Genomic DNA, 27,289 nt, shown 5'->3' with positions numbered 1-27,289 from the left:
ACTCCAGTTAGAATGGCCATGATCAAAACATCTAATAACAACAGATGCTGGAGGGGATGTGGCCAGGAGGGATCACTACTACAATGTTGGTGGGAATGCAAACTCATTCAACCACTATAGAAAGCGGTATGGCAATTCCTCAAAAGACTAAACATAGAGCTCCCCTATGATCCAGTAATTCCACTTCTTGGCATTTACCCAATCATCCAGAAACAAGGACATACTAAATCCACTAGCACAACGATGTTCATTGCAGCACTATTTACCATAACAAAGAAATGGAACTGACCCAGATGTCTCTCAGTTGATGAGTGGATCAACAAGATGTGGTATTTATCCATAATGGAATTCTATGCTGCTGTCAGAAAAAATGACATTGCCCCATTTGTAGGAAAGATTTAGGAAAAATCATATTAAGTGAAGTAAGCCAGATTCAAAGGAACATAGGCTCAATGGTTTCCCTCATTTGTCACAATCAGTAGAAACCTTGGACTCTCCCAGCAGATATTTACAATAGAACAAAACCTAGATACATAAGGCCATACAGTATGACGCTAAATGAAAGGACCTCCAGGATATAGAAACAAAAGCCATATAATGAGTGATTGTTGTCCTAAATGTACTATGTTATCCCTCATCTCTTTTGCTGTCCCTTGGTTATCTCATATTGTTACAGTATTTCACGTTGTTATCTGAAATATTGAATATATGTTTATTTGGTTATTTGAAATTGGATAGGGAAGGGGGGAAAACAAGATCCGGGGGGGTGGGAGGAGAGAAATGAGGACAAGACATGAGAAAGGGTATCAAGGTATGTGAAGTAATGCACTCTATCTGGTGAATATAATGTAACCCTTCTATTAATTAACAATAACCATATGTGCGAAAAAAGAATTACTTTTCTGAAATTAAACAAAACTGAATCTGATTCATGAAAATTTCTTGAACTCATATTTCTAGGTATTGTTCTTGTTGTTGAGGCCCACCAGTGATGACTATTCACAAGGCCTGTGTACTCTCTGTGCTAGCCTTCAGTGTAAGGAAAGAGAGACAAATGAATAGAATATTAAAAAAGTATATTTCCCAGGTGATGATGGGCACTACAAAAAATAAATATGGCAATATGATAATGGCTGCTAAGTGTAGGGAAAGTACTGCAGATGGAAGAAGTGCTCTCAGAAATTTAGATAAATTTAGAGTTGAGCCTTGAATTAGATAATGAGTTCAGTCAGCTGAATATATGGAGCAATCTTCCAATCAAAGGGAATAGTATATAAAAGGCCTTTCTATGGGAATGAGCTTGATATGTTACAGAATCAGATGGTCAGTGTAATTGAACTGAAATAATAAAAGAGATATTTGCAAGAGACTAGGATCTAGAGAGTACCAAACATTTAATATCTTTGTAGATCAGTGAGAAGAACTTCCTCTTTCTCAGTACTGAGATTTGATTTTGGGATCTTTCACTTGGTTGGGTGTTGCTGTACCAATTAAGCAGTGTCTCCTGTTCTGCTTTTTGCTTATGAGTCCTGACGATTTTTCTTTTTTTTCATATGTTTTTATTGTAATTAATAGAAGGGTTACATTATATTTGCCAGATAAAAAGTGCATTACTTCACATACATTGATACAATTTCTCATGTCTTGGTCCCCATTTTCCTCCCCCCCCCACCGCCACCCCTCATCTTGTTTTCCTCCCTTCCTATCCAATTTCAAATAACCAAATACAAATAAATCCAATATATCAGATAACAAAATGAGATAACCAAGGGACAGCAAAAGAGATGAGAGATAACATAGTACATTAAGGACAACAATCACTCATTATATGGCTTTTGTTTCTATATTCTAGAGGTCCTTTCATTTAGCTTCATACTATATTGCCTTATGTATCTAGGTTTTGCTCTATTGCAAATCTCTGCTAGGAGAGCCTAAGGTTTCTACTGAGTATAACAAATGAGGGAAACCATTGAGCCTATGTTTATTTGAGTCTGGCTTACTTCACTTAATATGATTTTTTCTAAGTTTTTCCATTTCCTAACAAATGGGGCCATGCCATTCTTTCTGACAGCAGCATAGAATTCCATTGTGTACAAATACAACACCTTGTTGATCCACTCATCAACTGAGGGACATCAGGGTTGATTCCATATCTTTGCTATGGTAAATAGTGCTGCAATGAACATCGTTGTGCTAGTGGATTTAGTATGTCCTTGTTTCTGGACAGTTGGGTAAATGCCAAGAAGTGGAATTGCGGGGTCATAGGGGAGCTCTATGTTGAGTCTTTTGAGGAACTGCCATACTGCTTTCCATAGTGGTTGAACGAGTTTGTACTCCCACAAACAGTGTAGTAGTGATCCCTCCTGGACACATCCCCTCCAGTATCTGTTGTTATTAGTTTTCTTGATCCTGGCCATTCTAACTGGCGTGAGGTGGAATCTTAGAGTTGTTTTCATTTGCATTTCTTTTATGACCAGAGATGGTGAGCATTTCTTCATGTGTCTATAGGCCATTTTTATTTCTTCTTCAGAGAAGACTCTCTTTCAGTCTTTGGCCCATCTTTTAATGGGATGGTTGTTACTTTGGAGATTAGTTTGGGAGTGATTCAATTTTTTGAGCTGTTGATATATTTTAGATATGAGGCCTTTGTCTGTTGTGCGGTTGGTGAAGATCTTCTCCCACTCTGTAGGCTTCCTAAATAATTTACTAGCTATGTCCTTTGCCATACAAAAGCTCTGCAGTTTAATGCAGTCCCACTTATCCAGCTTTTCTCTGATTTGTTGTGATTCTTGGTCCTAATTAAGAAAGTTTTGACCTGTGCCAAGGAGGTCTAGTGTATCTCCTATTCCTTCTTGTAAAGTTTTGACAGTGTCGGCTTTTACCTTCAGGTCTTTGATCCATTTGGAGTTAATTCTAGTGCAGGGTGACAAAGAAGGATCCAACTTTACTTTTCTGCATGTTCTTAACCAGCTCTGCCAGCACCACTGGTTGAAGAGGCTATCTTTCTTCCATTCTATTTTTTTGGCTCCCTTGTCAAAGATTAGGTGTCCATAGGTCTGTGGTTTAATATCTGGGTCTTCAGTTCTATTCCATTGGTCTTCAGGCCTGTTCTTGTGCCAGTACCAAGCTGTTTTGATAATTATAGCTCTGTAATAGGGTCTAAAGTTTGGCATTGAAATTTCTCCTGCGCTGTTCTTTCTGCTAAGAAGTGTTTTTGCTATACGGGGTCTTTTACTATTCCATATGAACTTTTGGATTGTCTCTTCTATTTCTTTAAAGAATGACATTGGGATATTGGTGGGTATTACGTTGAATTTGTAGATAGCCCTTGGCAAGATTGTTATATTCACGATGTTGATTCTTCCAATCCATTTCCTCAGTTCTGCTTTAATTTCCTTTTTCAGGGTTTTAAAGTTTTCATCAAAAAGTTCCTTTACAATCTTAGTTAAGATAATTCCTAGGTGCATTAATTCACATACATTGATACCCTTTCACATGTCTTGGTACCCGTTTCCCTCCCCCCCTCACCCCCCACCCGTCTTGGTTTTCCCCCCTTCCCTATCAAATTTCAAATACAAATAAATTCAATATATCAGATAACAAAGTGAGATACTATACCAATATGAGATAACCAAGGCACAGCAAAGGAGATGAGAGACAACATAGTACATTAAGGACAGCAATCATTCATTATATGGCTTTTGTTTCAGTATCCTGGAGGTCCTTTCAATTAGCTTCACATTATATGTCCTTATGTATCAAGATTTTGCTCTATTGCAAATCTCTGTTAGTAGAGCCCAAGGTTTCTACTGATTATGCCGAATGAGGGAAACCATTGAGCCTAAGTTCCTTTGAGTCTGGCTTACTTCACTTAATATGATTTTTTCTAAGTCTTTCCATTTCCTAACAAATGGGGCCATGTCATTCTTTCTGACAGCAGCATAGAATTCCATTGTGTACAAATACCACAACTTGTTGATCCACTCATCAACTGAGGGACATCTAGGTTGGTTCCATATCTTTGCTATGGTGAATAGTAAACCTTTTACTAATTACAATAAAAAAATAAAGCAAAAAAAAAAACAAAAAAAAAACAATAAACATAAACCTAACCCTAAACTTGATGCAATCACTAACCTTAACCTAACCCTAACACGAACCCTAAGTGTCCCTAACCTTAACCCTAACCCTACCCATGACTCTAACCCTAAACCTGACCCTAACCCTCACCCTCACCCAAACCCTAAAACTAAACGTAACCCTCACCCTCACCCCCACCCTAACCTTAAACCTAACACTAACACGAACCCAAACCCTAACCCTAACCCTATCCATAACCCTAACCTTAGCTCTAACCCAAAACCTAACCCTAACCCTAACCCTCATTCTCAACCTCCCTCTAACCCTAACCCTCACCCTCACCCTCACCCTAACCCTAACCCTAACACTAACACTAACACTAACCCAAACCCTAACCATAACCCTAACCCTAATTATAACCCTAACCCTAAACGTCACCCTCTCCCTAACCCTAACCATAACCCTAACCCTCACCTTCACCCTAACCCTCACCCTAACCCTAACCCTAACCCACCCTCTCAACCTAACCCTAACCCTAAACCTAACCCTCACCCTCACCCTCAACCTAACTCTCACCCTAACCCTAACCCTAACTCTAAACCTGACCCTCAGCCTAAACCTAACCCTAATCCTAACCCTAAACCTAACCCTCACCCTCAAACTAATCCTAGCCCTAACTCAACGCCTAACCCAAACCCTAAACTTAGCCATAGCCCTACCCTATACATAACCCTAACCCTAACACTAGTCTTAACCCAAACCCTATCCCTAACCCTAATGATCCCTAACACTATCCCTCACCCTAACCCTAACCAGAACCCTAACCCAAACACTCACTCTAACCCTAAACGTAATCCTGACCGTAACCCTACCCCTGTACCTAACCCTAACGCTAACCGTAACATTATCCCTAACACTCACCCTCACCCTAACCCTAAACCTAACGTTAACCCTCACCCTCACCATAACCCTAACCAGAACACTAACCCTAACCATAAAACTAAACCAAACCCAAACCCTAACCCTAACCCTAACACTCACCCTGACCCTAACCCTAAACCTAAATTTAAACCTCACCCTCACCCTGATTATAACCCTAATCCTAACCCTAACCCTAATAAAATAAAATAATAAAAAAAGATAATTCCTAGGTACTTTATTTTCTTTGAGGCTGTTGCAAAAGGAGTTGCTTTCCTGATTGTTGCTCATTCCTCTCACTGTTGGTATAGAGGAAGGCAGTTGATATTTGACCGTTAATTTTATACCCTGCTAATTTTCCAAAGTTTTTAATCAGGTGAAGCGCTTGGGAGTGGAGTCTATAGGATTCTTTAAATACAGAATCATGTCATCTGCTTGCTTCTTGCCTTATTGCTCTGGCTAGGAATTCTAATACTGTGCTAAAGAGGAGTGGAGAGAGTGGGAATCCTAGTCTCGTTGCTGATTTTAGAGGGAATGGCTTTAGCGTTTCACCATTAAGTACAATACTAGCTGTGGGTTTGTGATACACAGCCTTTATTATACTGAGGAATGTTCCATGGACTCCTAGTTTCTCCAGAGCTTTTAATATAAAGTGCTGTTGGATCTTGTCAAATGCCTTTTATCCATCTATTGAGACAATCATATGATTTTTGTCCTTGTTCCTATTGATGTGTTGAATTATATTAATTTATTTGCGCACGTTGAACCAGCTTTGCTTCCCTGTGCTGAATCTTGTTTGATCATAGTGTATAATTTTTTTGATGAGTTGTTGTAGACTGTTGGCCAGTATTTTGTTGAGAAGTTTTGCATCGATGTTCATCAAAGAAATGGGTCCATAGTTCTCTTTCTTTGATTAACCTCTGTCTGGCTTTGGTATGAGGGTTATAGTGGCTTGGTAGAATTACTTTGGCAAAGAGCCTTCGTTTTCAATTTCATTGAAGAGCTTGAGGAGCATTGGTGGGAGCTCTGCTTTTGAAGACCTTATAGAATTCAGCTGTGTATCCGTCTGGCCCTGGGCTTTTCTTAGGTGGAGGGTCTCTTATTGCCATTTCTTTTTCAGTGCTTGAAATAAACCTGTTTAGTTGGGTTAGTTCTTCTTGGTTCAGTGTGTGTATGTTAATATTGGCTAGAAATTCATCCATTTCTTCTAGATTCTCAAATTTGTTGGCATAAGGTTTGAGAAGTATTCCCTCATGATTCTCTGGATCTGGTAATTTCTGTCTTGTTATTACCATTCTCATCTGTAATGTTGTGTATTTCGGTATGCTCCCTTTCTTTTTTTTGGTAAGATTTGCTAAGGGTCTGTCAATTTTTTTAATTTTTTCGAAGAACCAACTCCTTGTTTTGTTGATTCCTTCTATAGCTTTTTGGACTCCAATTCATTCAATTCTGCTTTGATTTTAATAATTTGCTTCCTACTACTGGGATTAGAGTTGATTTTTTACTCTGGATCTTGGTAAATTCTGTCATGATATTACCATTTTCGTCAGTGATTTTGTTTATTTCGGTGTGCTCCCTTCTTTTTTTAGTAAGATTTGCTAAGGGTTTGTCAATTTTGTTAATTCTTTCAAAGAACCAACTCCTTGTTTTGTTGATTCTTTCTATAGTTCATTTAATTCTGCTTTGATTTTAATGATTTGCTTCCTTCTAGTGGGATTAAGGTTAGTTTGTTGCTCTTTTTCCAGGAGCTTAAGGTGACACATTAAATTGTTGGTTTGTGATTTATCCAATTTAATATTGTAGGCACTCAGAGCTATAAATTTTCCTCTGAGTACTGCCTTTGCCGTGTCCCAACGGAGCTGGTATTTTGTGTGCTCCTTTTGGTTAAATTTCATAAACTGTTGGATTTCTGTTCTAATCTCTTCGATGACCCATTGGTGATTCAACAATGTGCTGTTTAATGTCCATGAGTTACAGGGTTTTCCTTGATGGAAATGTGTGTTCAGTTCCAATTTGACGCTCTTTTGGTCTGAGAGAATGCAGGGAATAATTTCAGTGTTTCTGAATCTGTCCAGGTTTGTTTTATGGCCTAAAATGTGGTCTATTTTGGAAAATGTTCCATGTGCTGATGAAAAAAACGTATATTGTGTTGTTGCTGGGTGGAATAATCTGCAGATGTCTGTTACATCTAGTTGGTCTATACAGTTATTCAATACTAAGATTTCTCTGTTGAGTTTTTGCCTGGTTGATCTGTCCATAGGTGAGAGTGGCGTGTTAAATTCACCAACAATCACTGTGTTTCGATGTATTTATAGTTTCAGTGAACGTAATGTTTGCTTGATGAAGTTTGGAGCTCTGTGATTAGGCGTGTAGATATTTAGGATGGTTATGTCCTCCTGGAGGAAAGATCCCTTTACTAGTATGTAGCAACCTTCTTTGTCTTTTCTCACTGATTTTAGTTTGAAGTCTATTTTATCTGATATGAGTATGGCAACTCCAGCCTGTTTATGGGGGCCGTTAGGTTGATAAAGTTTATTCCAACCTCTCACTTTCAAAAAATGTTTTTGTTGGGTAAGATGTGTCGCTTGAAGACAGCAGAATGATGGATCTTGCTTTTTGATCCAACTAGATAATCTATGCCATTTAATTGGAGAGTTAAGTCCATTGATATTAAGAGTCAGGATTGAGAAATATTTATTAGTTCCTGCCATTTTAAAAAACTTTCATTAGGGCCTGTGTCTTGACAGTTCTTGTGGTACTTAGATGGTATGAATTTTAGGTGCCATTCCTTTCTTCTGTATTACATTTGTGTTGGTTTTCTATGTGTAGAATTTTCTGTAATGTTGGTTTGGTTGCTACATAATGTTGCAGCTTTTCCCTCGAATGGAATATTTTTATTGTTCCCTCATTTATGAATGAGAGCTTAGCTGGGTACAATATTCTTGGTTGATAGTTATTTGATTTCAGGGCATGACATATATCCTTCCAAACTCTTCTTGCTTTCATGGTCTCTGCTGAGAAATCTGGGGTTATTCTGATTTGTCTGTCTTTACAGGTCATTGTTCTCTTCTCCCTGGCTGCTTTTAGGATCCTTTCTTTGGTCTCTATAGATTCAGTTCAGATTATAATGTGGCGGTGGATGTCCTTTTCTGGTTACATCTGTTTGGGGTTCTAAAAGCTTCTTGTATCTGGATGGGGCTGCCCTTCTGGATATTTGGGAAGTTCTCTGAGATGATTCCCTGAAGTATATTTCCAATATCATTGACCTCTTTCTCCATACCCTCCTCAATACCAAGTAGCCTTAAATTAGGCTTCCTCATTGTATGTTGGACTTCCTATAGCGTTTTCTCATATTTCCTAGATTTGAATTGACTCATTTTTCTGTTCTTTCTCTATAACAACTAAATTATCTTCAACCCCAGAAATTCTCTCTTCTGCATTGTCTAACCTGCTACCAAAGCTTTCTACTTTATTCTTCAACCCCCTTGCTTCTAATTGCTCATTTTTGATGCCTTGCATCTCTTGTTTTAGATCAGGTATGGATTTCTTTAGCTCCTTGATTTCCATTTGAGTGTTTAGCTCTCTTTGGACATTTGTTGGAGTTCAGTCATCTTTTTGTTTGTGGATTCTATGAATTCTTCCATTTTTCTTTGAAAAACCTTTATTATGGCCTCCTTTTTGGCTTCCCCTTTCTCACATATCACCTTGTTTATGGTTTCCTCTTGATTAGTTATGGCTTCCTCTCTTATCTCTTCCTTTATGTTTTCACACTTTTCATTAATGATGTTTATCAATTGCATTTGTTTAGCATTTGGAAGGCTCTACTCTAGATTTTCCACTGACTACTCTATTGCCTGTTTATATTGAGTGGGAGATGCTATTCCTTGATTTGCCATTTTTCTTGAGATTCTTGTTCTGCCCATTTGAAAATCGGAGCAAGATTAACACTAAACAAGATTATAATTTTTTAGATATAACCCAACCTAGACCTTTTATTTGGTTGACAATATTTGTTCACACTTTTAGATTGGTAATATCACTCTCTCTTGCTTTTTATGTACTTACATACAAATCTAATACAACCACAAATTACTGATTTATGACCAAAACAATGAGCCTCTCAATCCAAACTCTATTGTATTTAAGTCCCTCTGGACCTAGAGTATAATTGAACACATATATACACGGCATTGCTCACCAAACATCAAATGTAGATCCATGCATTATAAGAGTTGAAGGATGAACAGAGGACTAGAGATAGAAAAATAATATGAAAGACAACAAGGGAGGTAGGAGAAGAATAATGCAGGAGTGTAAGATTATTATAGTAATGAAGAAATGGTGTAGTGTAAGGATAACTGACCCAAGGTGATAGACAGGTAGAATATTTGAGTAGAAATTTTAGAAGAACTTAGATAAAACTTATGAAAATAAGAAGAGTAATAAGAGGAATGTATAGAGAAAAGAGGGATGTAGATATAAGAGATTTCAATGATACAAATTTTAAAAAGAAAAAAGAAACACAACAAAAACAAAACAAAACAAACCATTAAAAAGGTGGGGGGAGATTTTTCACTATTGTGAGTTCTTACCCAAGAGATACTAGTGTTGAGAACCAGGAGATTAAAAAGCAGGTGACTCTATGAATATAGATATCATTTTTATTCAGACTGTACCCAGAGCTGTCACTGTGTTTCTAGAAACGACCACAGTGACAGAAGGAATGCAGGAAAAGAGAGGAGAAAAAAAATGTAATGAATCACAACATTAGAAAAAAAGGTGCAGGTAAAATGGCAAAGAGAAAATAAGAACACCTAAAAACGCAAATGAAAGGAGGTAGAAGAACAACAAAAAAAGGGTATTTTTCAGGTTTTTTTTGGGGGGGAAGGGCAGGATAGGAAACTTGTGTCTCCACTAAATTCGGAATCCAAACACTTCACAGTATCTTTTTCTCTTGTCATTTGGCTACGCGGTTTTTCAGATCAGATTGCTTGACTGGGAAAACAAAGCTGAAAGATTCGCAGGCCGCTTTGTTTACCAGGTCTGTGGGGGCGCAGGGGACGGACTTCAGTAGCACTGGGTCCGGATTTCCGGCTAAGGGATCTCTGGGAAATCCTTTGCCAGTTAGAATGATGGCGCTGTCAGCAACACCTCTCAAGCTCCAATTGCTTTGGCCATGTCTTTGCCAGCAGTCAAGATGGCGCTGCTGTCAGCTTGTGGGGGAGGGGGCTCCCTCCCAATGCCGATTTGATAGCAGAAGTGGAAACTTCTCCTCCGAGGTACTCACAAATTGCTGGAATCTCCGGTTCTGTGAATCTGGCAGACCCATGCACGGCCGGGCGTCGGCTCTGGGCTCGCGCAGGCTCAGTGTGGCTCTGTCTGCAGCCGGCAGGTAGGTGCCACTTGAAGCTGTCTGCTCCGTGGCTGGTGGTACTCCATGCTGTCTTCTCGCACTGGTCTTCTGCCTTTTTCCTCTCCTACTGAGATCTCTGTGACGCTAAAGCTTACTTAGGATTAATTTTTGGTAAAGAACTGTCCCCTACGCTGCCAGAACTTGTATCTTGGCGGGAGCTTAGACAAACACTGAAGAGGCGCCATCTTCTGCCCATCTCCTCTCCTGATGATTTTTCTTCTGTTGTTAGCATTGAATTGCAACCCTCAGATCTCAGTCTCCTGAGTAGTTAGGATTATAATAGTGAGTAGCCAGAGCCTGGTCTCTCTTTCTCTCTCCCCTCTACTGCCTCACTCATTCTCTATCTTTCCCTTTCCCCCCTCTCTCTTTCTTTCTTTCTTTTTTTCTTTCTTTATTTATTTTTTTTCCTCCCCCTCTCTCTTTTTCTCTCTCTTTCTCCATCTTTTTTCTCCTTTTCTTTTTCTTCTTTTTTTTCCTTCTGAAGATTGATAGACTACATAAGATTAGGAATGATCAGCTTACAGAAAATACAGGACATATTCTTTCATGCACTTCCCTTAAGATTAAGGGAACAAGAAAATGTCAATTTAGGGGAAATAAAACAAGGTAACTTAAGTAAACTAAGGCATGATGGAGGCAACTCAAAAATATGGTATTTAAAAACATATAAGTGATAGAAATGCTTCAAATTCAAGGAGAGACTGCGGGATCCATTTCTTCCTGAGGGATGCATTTCTCACCAAAGATTTAACAGCTATCTGACAGAATGTATGCCTTCCTGGGAAAACCTAAACTACGTAGCTCAAATGCAGATAACAGGGTGCCTCCTTGTCTAAAGGGTAAGCTTCTCTTTTATTGCAGGATGCTTTCTTACTTGGAACACCAGAAAATAATACCAGGCATAATTAGAGCAAAGACAAAGCACCTATCTTTGCATAACATTGAAGCCAGAACCCCCTGCCTTTACCCTATGAATACCCTCACAGCCCAAGGAGCTTTGTGTCTCTCAGTGTCTCTCTGTGTCTCCTTGTGTGTGCGAGTGTTCATGTTTTTCTCTCTGTGTGTCTCTGTCTCCCTATGAGAGCTTCCACAGTTGTTACAGTGTGCTCTTGCTCCTCTGTCTCATTTTTGTCTAATTGTCTGATTGCCAGATTGTTATTTGTTCAATAAAGCTCTGCCAAGTTTTTTTCATATATTTTTATTGTAATTAATAGAAGGGTTACATTATATTCACCAGATAGAGAGTGCATTACTTCACATACATTGATACCCTTTCTCATGTCTTGGTCCCAATCATACATTGATACCATTTCTTATGTCTTGGTCCCAATTTCCCTCCCACCACCCCCACCCCTCATCTTGTTTTCCCCCCTTCCCTATCCAATGTCAATTAACCAAATACGCATATATACCCTATATCAGATAACAAGGTGAAATACTGTAACAATATGAGATAACCAAGGGACAGCAAAAGAGATGAGAGATAGCATAGTACATTAAGGACAAAGATCACTCATTATATTCTGCCAAGTTTTCTTACCATTGTCACTTGTGCAGAATTTTTATTCTGCTATCAAAGTCAAGGACCCTAAGGAAACTTCACTAAACCTCATATCTGTCCAATGACCCATTCTTTCTCCCTCCCCTCCCTCCCTCCCCTCCCTCCCTCCCTCCCTCCCTTCCTTCCTTCCTTCCTTCCTTCCTTCCTTCCTTCCTTCCTTCCTTCCTTCCTTCCTTCCTTTCTTCTTTCCTTCTTTCCTTCCTTCTTTGCTTCCTTCCTTCCTTCCTTGCTTCCTTTCTCCCTGCCTTCCTTTATCCCTCTTTCTCTCTTTTGAGAAATAATTTTAAGGGGAAATCACTGGAAGAAATTTTAAGGAAAGTTTGATATGACATTTGAAATTTACTCCCCAGTGCAACAGTGTTGGGAGGTTAAACCTTTAAGAGATGGTTAGGTCACAAAATGAGAGCCCTGGTGAATGCATTAATGTTGATATGGAGATCCTGTATTAGTGATGGTGGAAGTGAATTTCTGATAATAGAGTGATTCTGATGGACTTTATTTCCTACTCACTCATGCACAATTTCTTACTCTTTTACTCTCTGCCTTGGATAATACAGTAAGAAAAACACCACTAGATGTTAGTCCCTTGATTTTTGCCTTCTCAGTCTCCAGAACAATAAGGGATAAGTTTTTGTAAAGTCCTGAGTTTGTGGTATTCGGTTACAACCTCATAAATGAGTAAAGGTAAGTGTTAATTAAAGGTATTGTTCTGAGGATTAAATTAAAACTCCACACTATATATCTAACATGTCATTATACTCACTCAAATGTAACTTGTTATTATTAATATTGGGATGGGATCATAACTGGATTGTATATCTGAGCAACCTAATAACTAGAGATCAGTGAGGAAGTAATTGTAACATCCAAAGCAGTTAAAATTAGAGGTGGAAAAAAGAAGGAAATAAAAGCCTCATATTAATAAATTTCATTAACCAATACCAAACATTTAAGTAATAGTGCTTAATGAGTTTAGTCAAATGACTGATAAAATTTAACATTAGAAAGTGCAGAGTCAAACTTGTGTTCCCCATAGCTAAACTCAAAATAAAATTGCTGGTAGTCTATTTTCATTCCTTTAATTCCCACTTAATGAATTCCTTCTCTGCATTATCATTTCCCATCACATAAACCGTGATTCATTTCAAATATGCTGGTGAGACATGGTCAAAATACAGCAACTCCTGCTTGAAATGAAATGAGTGCACATGAGGGATGCTCTCTTTCAACTCTGCACCATAACTGAAGACTTCTTTTACTCTATTTGAACCTAAGGTGCTTCTCTTGCATTCATGAATAAAACTAAAAGTAGACCTTCCATTTGTTGTTTCATGCTTTGGGTGAACCTTGTTACCCTAGCAGTGGGAATGAATTGCTGAAAGGGTTGGTAATTTTCTTCCACATTATATGAGTTACCAGGTAAGTTATCATCCTTGGAGTATTGAAGGGCAGATTTAAGTTACTCATTTCTATTTCCTGGTTTTGATCATTCATGATAGACTTATTGAAACTGAGCTTGAAAGGACTAGCCTAATATTTATGAAGTAGAAACATATGTCCTTTAAATGTAATTTGTCACCTAAATGTACATATTCATAATTGGTACTGATCTTTATTAAACACTAGAGTATTCTTAAAAGCCAAGTTGAAACTTGTGGTTCCTGCATTTCAATCACCACTAGCTGCTTAATTGAGCTTAGCTGTTCAACTTGTAGTATTCTGACAGTTTTGTCTATCATTGTTGTAAATCTGGGAACATAGGCAGTGGTAGGCTTTGCTCTACTCATTCATATCTTTCAAACTGAAAATTCACAGCAGGGAAATGATAAATATCTGCTCTTTAGGCCGAGGTCACTTTATATAGGAAAGTAAGAGATTGAACATGAAAGATGATTTGGGATACCTTTTGTTCTTCTTTTATGTTTGCTTCTATCTACTCTATTCGAATCTGTGAATCTTAAGGCTATTTCAAGGACACTTAATAGTAGATATGAACAATTAGTCCTTCAACTTCTGGGATAGTTGTGAGTTAAGTATACTGTCATCAGCAATTATTTGTCAGGTATTAAAAAGACAATTGGTCCCAACTACCCCTTCTCTAAGATTTTCAAAGCATGTTCTCACATTCAATTCTGCCCTCCTAACTACTCAAGATGAACTGAAAATAGGATTCCCATATACTGTTTCTAGAATTGCTCTAGACCTCAGAAAATAGTTATATCATTATATATATATATATATATATATAAGCTGGTTTAGCTATGAAGGTTTTGCAAAGTAAGTTTTTAAAAATATCATTAATTAAAAATACATACAAGAGACTTTAAACATTACCTTATTAGTTTTCACAAGAACCCATCCACAATAGAGGCCTATCTTATTTCACACACAATGAAACAAAGTTTAAGTTATAAATTCTTTGCCATAGATTCACATGTCTTCAACTGAGAATTTAAATACAAATTTTCCTAACTTAAGAGCCTTAAAAATTTTCACTTTAATAAACTATAGATCTGTGAGATGCTTACAATAATAAATACAAATATCTCACTTAATTTCTCTTTCTCTGTCTGTTTCTCTCTCTCTCTTCTCTCCCTTCCATCCCCATCTCTCCCTAACCCGGTATGTAAGCTTTATAAGGAAAGAAATTTTGTCTATTTTATTCATCTTTATAACCTCAGGAACTATGAGAGTTTCTTGTATGTTATCGGTACCCAGTAGATATTATTCAAGGAAAGTAATTGTTAAAGGATTTTTATTAGTTTCAAATTAGGAAGTTGTTATAAGAAGTATCAAAAAAAGTCCCAATGAAATACATCTAGGGATGGATCATAGAGAGCTACTGTTGTATGATGGAGACCACTACAATAACAAAGGAAAAATAAAGTGCTACAATTTGAAGGCTATGCTTATTTTAATTGTGATTTGTTTGTCCTTGGAAACTTCAGGTCCAGAGAGAAAAATATATTTATTTTGCATTCTTTAAGATCTATCACAAATGCCACCATTTTCTTTATGAAAATCTCCTTCTTCTTCTTCTTCTTCTTCTTCTTCTTCTTCTTCTTCTTCTTCTTCTTCTTCTTCTTCTTCTTCTTCTTCCTCCTCCTCCTCCTCTTCCTCCTCCTTCTCCTCCTCCTCCTCCTCCTTCTCTTCTCCTTCTCCTCCTCCTCCTCCTCCTCTTCCTCCTCCTTCTTCTCCTCCTCCTCCTCCTCCTTCTTCTCCTCCTCCTCCTCCTCCTCCTTCTTCTCCTCCTCATCCTTTCCACATACGCCCTTCCTCATCCTGCACTGGTACTGGATCTTGAACTCAGGGTCTAAGAACTATCCCTGAGCTTTTGTGCTAAATGCTGGCTAGAACCTTGTCTCTTGAGCTACAGTTCCACTTCTGGCTTTTTGGTGATTAGTTGGAAATTAGAAAGTTGTTGACTTTCCTGCTTGGGCTGGCTTTGAATTTCATTTCTAAGATCTCGGCCTCTGTTTGTTTTCCTCCACATTCTTTGCTTTTATTTGATTTTGAAATTAAATCATTGCTTTCAATAACATTACTTATGAATGCTGCTAGAATCTACTAAGTCATGACATAAATGCATCTTTACTTTTCCTATTTAGTGGTGTGAAGGAAGGGTGGACACTTGTAGGTGAATACAAACACATAATTGTACCAAGTAGACAAAAAGTAAAAGTAATAATTAATTTAATAGGAAAAGAATCCTTAGGAGTAGTTAAGAGCTGTTAGGATGAAAAATTCCATAAGGAATTATTACTTTATTTTACCTTTCTAATTGAGTTTATGAAATACAAATAACCAGACAATGGTTATGAGACTACTAAGCTCCAGGAATCATTGTGCTTCAAGCAGAGCACCAGACCAAATGAATAGGTTTCAGACTCAGCCTCTTGAGTAGCTAGAATTACAGGCATGGGCCACCAGTCCTTTGGTTATAAAGGCTTTCTTTTTTGCCATTCCCAAGGCTTGAACTCAGGGCCTGAGCATTGCTCTTGGGCTTTCGCAAGGCTAGAACTCTATCACTTGAGCCACAGCAACATTTCTGGCTTTTCTGTGATACCAAGGAATCGAATCTGGGTCTTCTTGCATGCAAGGCAAGCACTCTTACCACTAGGTCAAACTCCGGCCCATAAAGCCTTTCTTGACCCTTTCTCTTTGATAAATTTCATGATAATTATTAATTCCTATACATATTTATAACATAGGTTCATTGTTTTTAACTAGTCTTGCAGCTTGGACACAGGGCCTGCGTGCTGTCCTTTAGCTTCCTCAAGTCTAGTGCTGTCCCACATGAGCCACTTCCAGCTTTATCTGGATATGTAGTACCGAGCAATCAAACCCGGGCCTTCATACATGCTAGGCAAGCACTCGACAACTAGGCCACTCTTCCGGGCCCAACATAGATATTTTAAGGTAACTTAATTCTTATTCTCATTTTTTTTAAAATCCCACTGAATTTCAAATTATTTCTGAACACTGCTGTTACTTTAATCCCTTCAGCAAGTCTTGGCATAGACTGATGCAAAATTAAAATGAGGTTGGGGGGCCGGGAACATGACCAAGTGGTAGAGTGCTTGCCTTGCATATATGAAGGCCTGGGTTAGATTCCTTGGTTCCACATACACAGAAAAAGCCAGAAATGTCGTTGTTGCACAAGTGGTAGAGTGCTAGCCTTGAGAATACCCACGGACAGTGCCCTGCCCTGAGTCCAACCCGAAGACTGGCAAAACAAACAAACTATGTTATAAAAGTGTATGGGAATTAAAAGTATCAGGAAAGTTATAAAAGAGAAATGGTTAATAAAGTCTTTATAGGCTGGGAGTTTGGCCTAGTGCTAGAGTGTTTGCCTACTATGCACCAAGACCCAGGCTGGATTCCTTGGTTCCACATACATAGAAAAAGCCAGAAGTGATTCTGGTTCAACTGATAGAATGATAGCTTTGAGAAAGCCAAAAGACAGTGCCTAGCCCTGACTTCAAGCTACAGGACTGGCAAAAATACAAATAAATAAAATAAAATAAAATGAGATGAGGTATCAGTGTTAGGCATCAGTGAATGGTGTTTGTAATAAGACTCTCTCTCCTAATATCATCCCTCTACAGCCTGGATCAAGTCTAAGAGTGTAGAGAAAAGCAGAGCTGCTGGATGAAGCTGAGAAATGGGGACTCAATCATGTTCATAATTCAGCTTTTGTATTTGTCCTTGGGTGATGGCAGTTCAAGCTTTTTTTCTCTCCATATTATGTTGTACTTTTAGATCTATAAGCCGATACATAATTTATTTATTCTTTTGATCAGTTTGAATTAGATTTATTTTTCTTAATAGATAATTCTGAATAAATATACTACATGATCTTGGAGAAGTCATATTCTTGCTAAAGTTCACTTCTGTCTATCACACAAGAATGTTTCGGGTTAAAATATAACAGGAAACATTTTGACAGCTGTATTGAAAGAAAAAAAAAAGAGGATAGTAGTACCCTTAAAGCACATAGATTGTTTACTATGATGGTGTTTTCTTTAGAAAACAAAGAAATCCTTCTTAATCAACCATTATAAAAACTGGCAGAAGCATTAGCCTATGCCTAAGCCATTATAGTTAAATATCTCTCCACAGGATTTCTTTTTGATCACAAAAACTACGGATTTCCCCCTTTTCTTTTCTTTTTCAAAGCACATGAAAACCTACTTATTATTCCACCAAGAATATGCAAGATCTAGCATTTAACTTTAAGGTTGCTTCTTAAAAGCCTGCACAAACTTTTTGAAATAAAGATTTGTTGCTATCTCACATACTCCTCAGTCACCTTTTCATTTTGAGTGCTGGTTGTAAATAAGTTTTTAGAGCAAAGCATTTAAGAAATAGCACATTTCAACCTTGGAACATTGCATTAGTCATTCAAAGGAGATATATTTTAAAATCATTTCAAATACTACTTGTCGCTACTAGATTTTTCCTCCTACTCCTTTCCTTATATATCATATTATATAGTTGTTGAACCGACATTTAAATGGTAATTTGTGTTACTTGAAATTACTGCAATTGCCAAAGGAACCTGATTTCTATCCTAACATCTTCAGGATCTGGAATCATCTGCATTAACTACATATGAATCACTTATATAGAGGAATCTACACCTGAGTGGGCCATTTAGGTATGGATAGATGGAGAACCTGCTACTATATCCAAATGTTCATCATCAAAATGAGAAAAACTATTGTCCTGTCCTTGGTCTTAGAAATCTAACTTAAACTTTTTGAACCCAAGGAGTTCATGAGGGTTTTTAAAGTTTAATTGTTATTATCAAGGTGATGTACAGAGGGATTACCATTACATAAGTCAGATAAAGTGTACATTTCTTTTAGGACAATGTCACACATTTCCGTATTATTTCCCAGTTTTCCCTCGTGTCCTTAACCACAAGTTGTATAGTTCATTTTCCACATAGTAACTAGTGTCTGCTCCATTTTTTCACCTTTTCTCCCTACATTTCATGTTTTCCACTTGTTTTTATTTATGGATATTTAATGCTTGCAAAATACTGTTTTAATGCTGACAAGATAGCCTAAAAGAGTAAGCTTTAGAAAGTTAGAAAAGGCAGTTTAAACAATTGCTTCCTTCTGTGAGAAAGATAATTTTGCTTTTCATTTTTTCCATCCATTTGCACTGGCTAGAATCACTAAGAAATTCAGCATCATTTGGTGTGAGATTGTGTTGTGTGCTACTGTATTCTATGCAAATGAATCTAGTAATGGAAAAATCATTGTTCCTGTGTCTATGAATATAGTTTCTTATATTCAGTATAGATTCTGATGTCCTCATCTATATTTTTTTACATCTTTAGAATCTATCTTTGCCTCTTAAAAAAGTTCTGAAGGCACGTTTTTCCTAATGCATATGTGAAGACAGCAAGTAGACTAGTATTCACTAGAATAGATTCCTTTATTGCATGCAATTTAATGGAATCTAAGAACATCTTATTCTTTTCAAGTAAATCTACCAATTTCCAGTGGGTCCTGACCATGTTCTTTATTACTAGGATATTAAATTCCTGAAAATAAAAGCTTCTGGTAATGACCCTGCTTTTTTTTAACATGGACAAGGGGCAGAAAAAATTTTCCATATGGGAATAAAAAGACAGGGAGGTTTAACTTTCAAATAGTTTCAATAACAGATAAGTAGCTACTAGTTTTTCCTACTTTTTCATTTCTAGCAATTTGAGATCTGTATTTTGTAATAGCAAGATGTAATGGTATTAATAATGATGAAAGTGAGAATCAGATTACCTACCAATCCAGACTAACAAGTTTTAGACACAGTGTGATAAACTAGATGTGAATATATGAAGTCTGTTTAAATCTACATCCATGGTGATACTGAGGATTCAACTCAGGCACTCAGACTTGGGAGGCAGGTACTTAAGCCATGCCTTCAGCCTTTTTTTGCTTTAGTTACCACGAATTGAGCCATAGTCATTCTATTTATGCTTCTTGGGTAGTTGGGAATGCAAGTGTGTACCATCTCATTGACATTTAGCCTGGACTGTCCTCAAACTGTCATCCTGTCAGTCTCTGTCTCCTGATTACGTGGCATTACAGACATGAGCCACTGCACTTGATAAAAATCAGTGTTCTCTATCTCTCAATCTCTATCCCATTTTGGCAGTACTGTGGAACAGAGCCACACCTCTAGCTTTTTAAATTTATTTATTTTTAAAATTAGTTTATTTTTGTCGGTCATGGGGCTTCAACTCAGCCTGGATGCTGTCCCTGAGCTCTTCAGTTCAAGGCTACCACCCTACAATTGGTCCAAACCGCACTTCCCATTTTCTAGAGGTTAATTGGAGATAGGAATCTCAGGTCATAAAACAGCTATGTACTGGCACAAGAACAGGCCTGAAGACCAGTGGAATAGAACTGAGGACCCAGATACTAACCCACAGACATATGGCCACCTAATCTTTGATAAGGGAGCCAAAAAAATAGAATGGAAGAAAGCCTCTTCAACAAGTGGTGCTGGCAGAACTGGTTAAGCACCTGCAGAAAATTAAAGTTGGATCCTTCTTTGTCACCCTGCACCAGGATTAACTCCAAATGGATCAAAGACCTGGAGGTAAAAGCAGATACACTGAAAATTTTGCAAGAAGGAATAGGAGATACACTAGGTCTCCCCGGCACAGGTTGAGACTTTCTTAATAAGGACCCAAAAATACAACAAATCAAAGAAAGTCTGGATAAGTGGGACTTAAATGGAATTCCTGCTTCCAGTCTCTTTTTTTCTCAAACATGCTCCTTATGGTAATCTAATTTAGTTTCTCCTCAGCTTTTCATTTCTTGGTCGTCAACCACTTTTTCACTGAGTTGTATAGCCTGAACCCCTAAAATTAGCTTTCTAAAATAACTCTTCTACTTAAAAAATCACAGGCAACAAGAGCAACTGAAATATCTTCTCAATTTCTAGACAATATATTATAAAATCCCCATCTCTCTCTGAGTAAACTTACTCTAATGATTTTAACACCTAGCTCAACTAATGGAATTGTGAGGGGTCTTTCTTGACTCATCCAAAATAACTGATTTTCTTTCCAGTATTGTCTCATCATTTCACAGTTGTTTGGATTAGCTTTTCATCTCACTTTTTTGCATGTCTACTTTCCATATTGCATTTATGGCTCTGTGAAAGACAGGAACCTAGCTTTGATCATCTTTGCATTTATAGCACATGTCACATGTTCTGGGAAATTCCAGAAACTTATGAAGCTTCTCAATCAATGAATTAATAAATTCACTCATGGTAAGAAGATCATCTTTGGCAACAAGGTGTAACATGGCTCAACTTTTCTACTCAAGGAAGCATATTCAAATGAAAGGACCATCAGGATATGGAAACAAGAGCTATATAATGTGTGATTCTTGTTTTTAATGTACTATGTTATTTCTCATCTCAGAAAAAGAAAGCATCTTCAAATACAGATGAGTGAAAACTCAAATAGTGAATTATAGGAAAGTAAAAACTGCTCTGCTTGTGTGTGTGTGTGTGTGTGTGTGTTTTGTGTGTAAGGGATTGTCTATCAGTGGAGGAGTAAAACAGAATGGAGAGGGTGAATGAAGATGAATATGGTAAACATGGATTATTTACACTTATAAAAATAGAAGAATAAAACCTGTTGACATTTTCTTAGGTGGAGATAGGGATAAGAGAGAGCATTAGATCAGATGAGTTTGTTCAGACTATCACAGGAGTATAGACATGAAACAACAAGCCAGCACAGTGGCTCATGCCTGTAATCCTAGCTATTCAGGAGTCTGAGATCTGAGGATCAAGGTTCAATGCCAGCCTGGGCACAAAATAACCTGAGACTCTTATCTCCATGGTTCCATGTCTTTGCTCTTGTAAATAATGCTGCAGTGAACATTGTTTTGCTAGTTGATTTAGTATGTCCTTGTTTCTGGACGATTGGTTAAATGCCAAGTAGTGGAATTGCTGGGTCATAAGAGCGATCTATGTTTAGTCTTTTGAGAAACTGCCACACTGCTTTCCATAGTGGTTGAACAAGTTTACAGTCCCACCAACAGTGTAATAGAGATCCCTTCTGGCCACATCCCACCCAGCATCGGTTGTTATTAGGTTTCTTGATAATGGATATTCTAACTGGAGTTAGGTGGAATCTCAGAGTTGTTTTGATTTGCATTTCTTTTATGGACAGAGATATGCAGCATTTCTTCATGTATTTATATGCCATTCTTATTTCCTCTTCGGAGAAGGCTCTCTTTAAATCTTTGGCCCATCTTTGAATGACATAGTTGTTTCTTTGAAGATTAGTTTTGGATTGATTCAATTTTTTAAGCTGTTGATATATTTTAGATATGAGGCCTTTGTCTGTTGTATGGTTAGTGAAGACCTTCTCCCACTCTGTGGGCTTTCTAGTTAAATTGCTAGCTATGTCCTTTTTGAAAAAAAGTTTTAAAATGTTAAAATATATTGGTTGCAGCTCAGACTAAAACTTTATTTGTAATTCTCCATGCTGTGTCCTCACCCTATGATAGAAAAATGCTGGCAGACCTAAGGAAGTGTTGTCACTTGTATTTCTCTGCACATATGTAAGGAGTGCTTTTATGCTTAGAATTGTTGCACATTCTAAACGTGGGTTTTTTTTTATACTTTAGTTTTGGGGCGTGTGTATACCCTGAAGCTTTTGATGAGGAAAACATTTTTTTCCAGGCATGGGCTTGAGCTCAGGGCCTGAGCACTGTCCTTGGACTTTCTTAAGGCTAGAGCTCTACCACTTGAGCCTCAGCAACACTTCCAGCTTTTTTGTATGTATGTGGTACCGAGGAATTGAACCCGCGACTTCGTGCATGCTAGGCAAACACTCTACCACTAGGCTAAACTCCAGGCCCAGGAAAACATTTCATAAAAAATGAATCCAGTATGTACATTATTGCCCTTTTTCATAAATTCAGCATACATGTCAACATTAAAGCACATCACAGGACTATTTGTATTAGTTTATTTCTTGCCATACTTGTTGTATGTATAACCAGAATTTCTGCACTTCCAGGGTTTTTATTCCAAGTCCCTTCAAATAGCATGCAATTTCATAGAAGTAATCCTGAAACAATTTTTGTTTGGTGCTGAGGATTGAACACAGGAGCTCATACATGATAGGAAAATGCACTAAGCTAGACAACCTCCATTCTGGCAGTACCCCCAAATTATTTTAAGCAGAATTTAGAGAGAGCATTTATAAAGTTTTATAAGTTCTCAAAGGCTCTAGCAGCTTTTCCTCTTCTGTCATTTTATGATTAAAATCTTTCTGTAGGCTAAAAGAAAATAATTTCCGCTACTGAAAGGAGAAACTGAGTCTACTAGAAATGTTGTCAAGAGTATAGTCTTGAATTACTTTAAATCAATCCTCTAGAAGGTGAAATTCTGGCAGTGAAAGTTTCCATAATTATTCCTCCTATTCCTCCTACAGCATCCACAAATATATGAATTTTTAAAATATGTATTCTCTCTAACATATATTTCATTCAGCAAATGTTGAGTCTTGATTACTTTTTGTTTGTGAGAACATGATTCTTTCTTGAAGAAAAAACTATTTTTGTTGTTGTTTCTATGCTAGTTTGTATGCATGGAAGAGGATTTGACACAGGAAAACTGGGCACTTTTCAAGTATTACTCAGCCAGTTCTTAGAAAAATTTGCTTGTTTTTTTTAAAACAGAAAATAAGGAAATAAAGTATCTCAATAGAAATGAGATAGACAACCTGTAAAGCAAATACAAAGAATACTTTTACATTAGAAATAAAATTGTGTTTCTTTCTTAGATAAAAGCTGGAAAATATGTTTCAGTCCCCTTCATTACCTACTCTAAGTTATTAGGATATTGTAACTTCTCTCCAATAGGACGAAGCACAAGGTAGTAAGATTACAGAGAGATTTGCTCTGAGAAACTTGAAAAACACCTGACTTAAGTTCCATTCTACAGTGCCTTGCTTCAGATTCAGAAATGACACAAAGGTCAAGAAAACTAGGTCCAAACCTTCCATGTGATGAACATCAAATTAGGAATTTAGAATTTCCTCATTTACTGACTGCTAAGGCTGTGCTATTTGTTGTAGGATGAGTAAGGTTTTTTTTTCAGTTGTGGGATTTGAAATCAGGGCCTGGGTGCTTTCTCTGAGCTTTTTTGCTCAGTTTTTTTGCCAGTCCTGGGCTTGGGCTCAGGGCTTGAGCACTGTCCTTGGGCTTTCTCAAGGCTAGAGCGCTACCACTTGAGCCTCAGCACCACTTCCAGCTTTTTGCTATGTATGTGGGGTACCGAGGAATTGAACCTGGGTCTTCGTGCATGCTAGGCAAGCACTCTACCACTAAGCCAAACCCTGGGCCCCTTGCTTAGTTTTTGGCTCAGATTTTTTAAAGATATTTTATTGTATTTAATAAAAGGGTTACATGATATTTGCCAGATAGAAGGTGCATTAATTCACATACATTGATACCCTTCCACATGTTTTTTTTTGGTCAGTTTTTGTTGTTGTTGTTGTTGTTCAGTTTTAGATACAACACCACTTTCAGTGTTCTGACTTTCCTGCTCTTACTGGCTTTGAACTACAATCTTCAGATCTCAGCCTCCTGAGTAGGTAAAATATAGGTGTGAGCCACTGGTGCCCATAGTGAGGGGGTAATTTAACAGACTTACACTAAGAAAATCAAGGCAGCTAACTTGAATTTCTCTATTTAAGGGATTTTACTACTTCCTAGTTTTCTTTTGGAAACTGTAGCTCCTAGATCCTTGGAACAAGAAAATGTTGTCAAGATGGAGTCAGTACTTTGGCATCAGGTGTGCAGGTGTGTGTCATGTGGATATTCGCCTTTGATGGATTTCAGAAGTCAGAGCTCTTTGCAATTCTAAACATCCTGTAAATGCTGTGCCTTTGGTCCAGTTGATCTTAGCCCCTTTCCTGTGACTGTAGAGCTTAAAGATTGCGCTGACAATATCATTTTGAGAGAAAAGAGAAAGAATTCTTCCTAACCAATGCCTCCTTTGATCTTAGATTCATAGACTAAATTACTACCTTCCTCAGTACAGAAAAACTGATAAAATTGTATTTTTTTCCTGTAGTGGAGTATTCTAAAAGAATGTTGCTTATTTAACACATTAATATGTAGTATTACTCATGCAAAGAAAAGTTGAGGAAAAGCTGAAATTAGGTATCTCTAAGCTCTGTAGTGCCTTACTAGGTTAGTCTGAGGAGGCTGTAAGATTAAAGAGCTGTCTTGGTATGTTACGCTTCATGGGTTTGCTGCCAGTGAATCAACTGTTTTTTCTTAGATGTGTTTCTTTGGTGTTTCATGGCCCACAGGACAGGAAGAAGTAAGGATTAGTTCACTATATGTATTTCTGTTATTTCAATTTTCTTATTTTTCCCTTTCTGTTTTGCCACTCTCTTCTACTGCTCTGAGATTTGGTTTCCTTTATGCCATCTCCAGTTGTGTTCACATGGGAATGAATGGCTCATAAATTTAAATGAATAGTGCTGGGTGGATAAGCAAGTATATTCTATGTCATGTGACCTCCACTCCAAGCTATAATATTTTCAGTGCTTATCCATAGATTCTTGAAACACATCTGAACTTCTCTGGCCTGCCCAAATCTATCAGAGTAGAAATCCCTGAAGACCAGGCTATTCTTAAGATTTACGATTCTTGTAGCTTTTAGTCAAGTGGAGACTGCATCTGTCTTCTGGTAGATAAGTATTTTCCAGTTTCACTGTTGTCTGAAACAAGGTGATGCATTTTTAAGAGACAATGTAATATATAGGAAGGAGCATTGACCTGGGAACCAAATGCTAACTCAGCATGCAACTACTAATGTGACTTTGCTAACCTTGAACTAGTTACTTACTCTCTGTGGGGCTCTGTTTCCTTATATGAAAAGAACTATCTACATTAGTCTGTGTGGATTTTAGATTTACATTCAATAAATAATTTATGATGGAAGCAATTTCTTTTTCCCCTACACAGACTCAATCTGAATTGTTAAAGTTGGTGCATATAGTAATAATGAATACAGTAGCAGTTATCTATTCAAATAGAAACTAACTCAGGTGTCTTTGTGTGTGCATATGCAAAAGTACACACATAAGGAATAATTTTGTGTCTGTCTGTGGGAGGGTATGGGGCTTGAACTTGGCCTGGACATTGTCCCTGAGTTCTTCAGCTCAAGGCTTCCATTCTACCATTGAGACAAAATCCACTTCCTGTTTTCTAGTGGTTAATTGGAGATAAAAGTCTAGGTCCTTTTGTGCCTGGGCTGGCTTTGAACCTTGATCCTCAGATCTCAGCCTCTTGAGTAGCTAGGATTACACGCATGAGCCACTGAAACCCGGCTGGTATAATGGGTTTTGAAATAACATTTTTTTCCCACACTCTATTACTGATACCTGTAGTTTTGATGATTTACTATTGCTAACATACTGCCAAAAGTTAGTATGATAACAGCAACCTTATTATATATTGTCTCTTTTTAATGACTTTCATCAGGTGAATATTCTCTCTCCTTCACATAAATTTGGCTGGGACAGGAGTTATCTAGAACTTAACTGGGCCTCAAAGTTCAAGATGGCTTTACTCACATTTTGGTGGGTGTGACTAGAGATAGGTTCGAGGAGAACACTTGAAAGTGGCCCAGTATTTGCTCTATGGAATCTAGGGATTCTCTCTGTCTCCAGTTTCTCTATCAGAGTACCTGGTTTGAGGCTTCCAAAAAACACAAAAAATGGAAGTTTGTAGACCTTCCTAAGTCTTAAGCTTTGTCATAACAGAGTGCCACTCCATTTCTTGTTTTGCTTCATCTGAGTTACAGCCCAGCTAACATTCACAAAACAAGGTCATTGGAAAATGACTTGAGGGAGAAACTAATTTACATTTATCCTTAAAAAACTATAACATACATGGGATTGTAAATAAGAAAATAATGTAAAATTTTCCATATTTTGAGACTCTTATGACAACAATATGCACCTTATAATGCTATTTTGGATTTAAAAGTATGTATGTGTGTATGTATGTGCATGCATGTGTGTGTGTGAAAAAGAGACAGAGATACAGATACAGGGAGAGACAGAGACAGAAATAGAGATGGAGAACACAAGGTAAAATAATTCTGCAAGGTAAGTCTAAGGGCTGTTGAAAAGAGACCAACATGCCGTTCAGGCAAAAGACAGTTTATTGGGAGAACTAAACCACCAGCCTGTACCAGATGTAGGTGTGCAGTAAAGAAACTAATGGCAGGGAGTGATTATATAGGGAAAAGTGAGGAGGAGATGTGGCCTTAGTGTATAAGGAGTGACTTCAGAGCATGAGGAATTGACCTTGGAGCCTATGAGATCTCCCAGTGCCACCCGGTATGTCAGTTATCTAGATTATAGGTGCTGGGTGGGGACTTTTAGGGAAGGCCATGTGCAGTTTATCACACAGACACATGCACACACACACACACACACACACACACACACACACACACACACACACACGGTGAGAGACAGAGAGCGAGACCGAGGACAGAGAGGGACAAGAGATAGAGAGACAGAGTAAAAGGAAGGGAGAGAGAATGAGAGAGCAGGCACAAAGGGGATTTGGTCTAGGTGCAGTTTCACATGAAGAGAAAACAAAGGGAAGGGGCTATTTTTCCTAGGCAGATCTAACAGTGAGCAACAACAGGTTTAAAGTAGTTGCTATGGTTTCTCCGTCTACTGCTTTCCCAATCCTTATAAGGATTTAAGGTCAGAGGCAAGCGCAAAAGACTGA

The sequence above is a fragment of the Megascapheus bottae genome, chromosome X (assembly GCF_031878675.1).
Source record: "Megascapheus bottae isolate mThoBot1 chromosome X, mThoBot2.hap1, whole genome shotgun sequence".
Classification (NCBI taxonomy): Eukaryota; Metazoa; Chordata; class Mammalia; order Rodentia; family Geomyidae; genus Megascapheus; species Megascapheus bottae.
Note: the sequence above shows the minus strand (reverse complement) of the source record.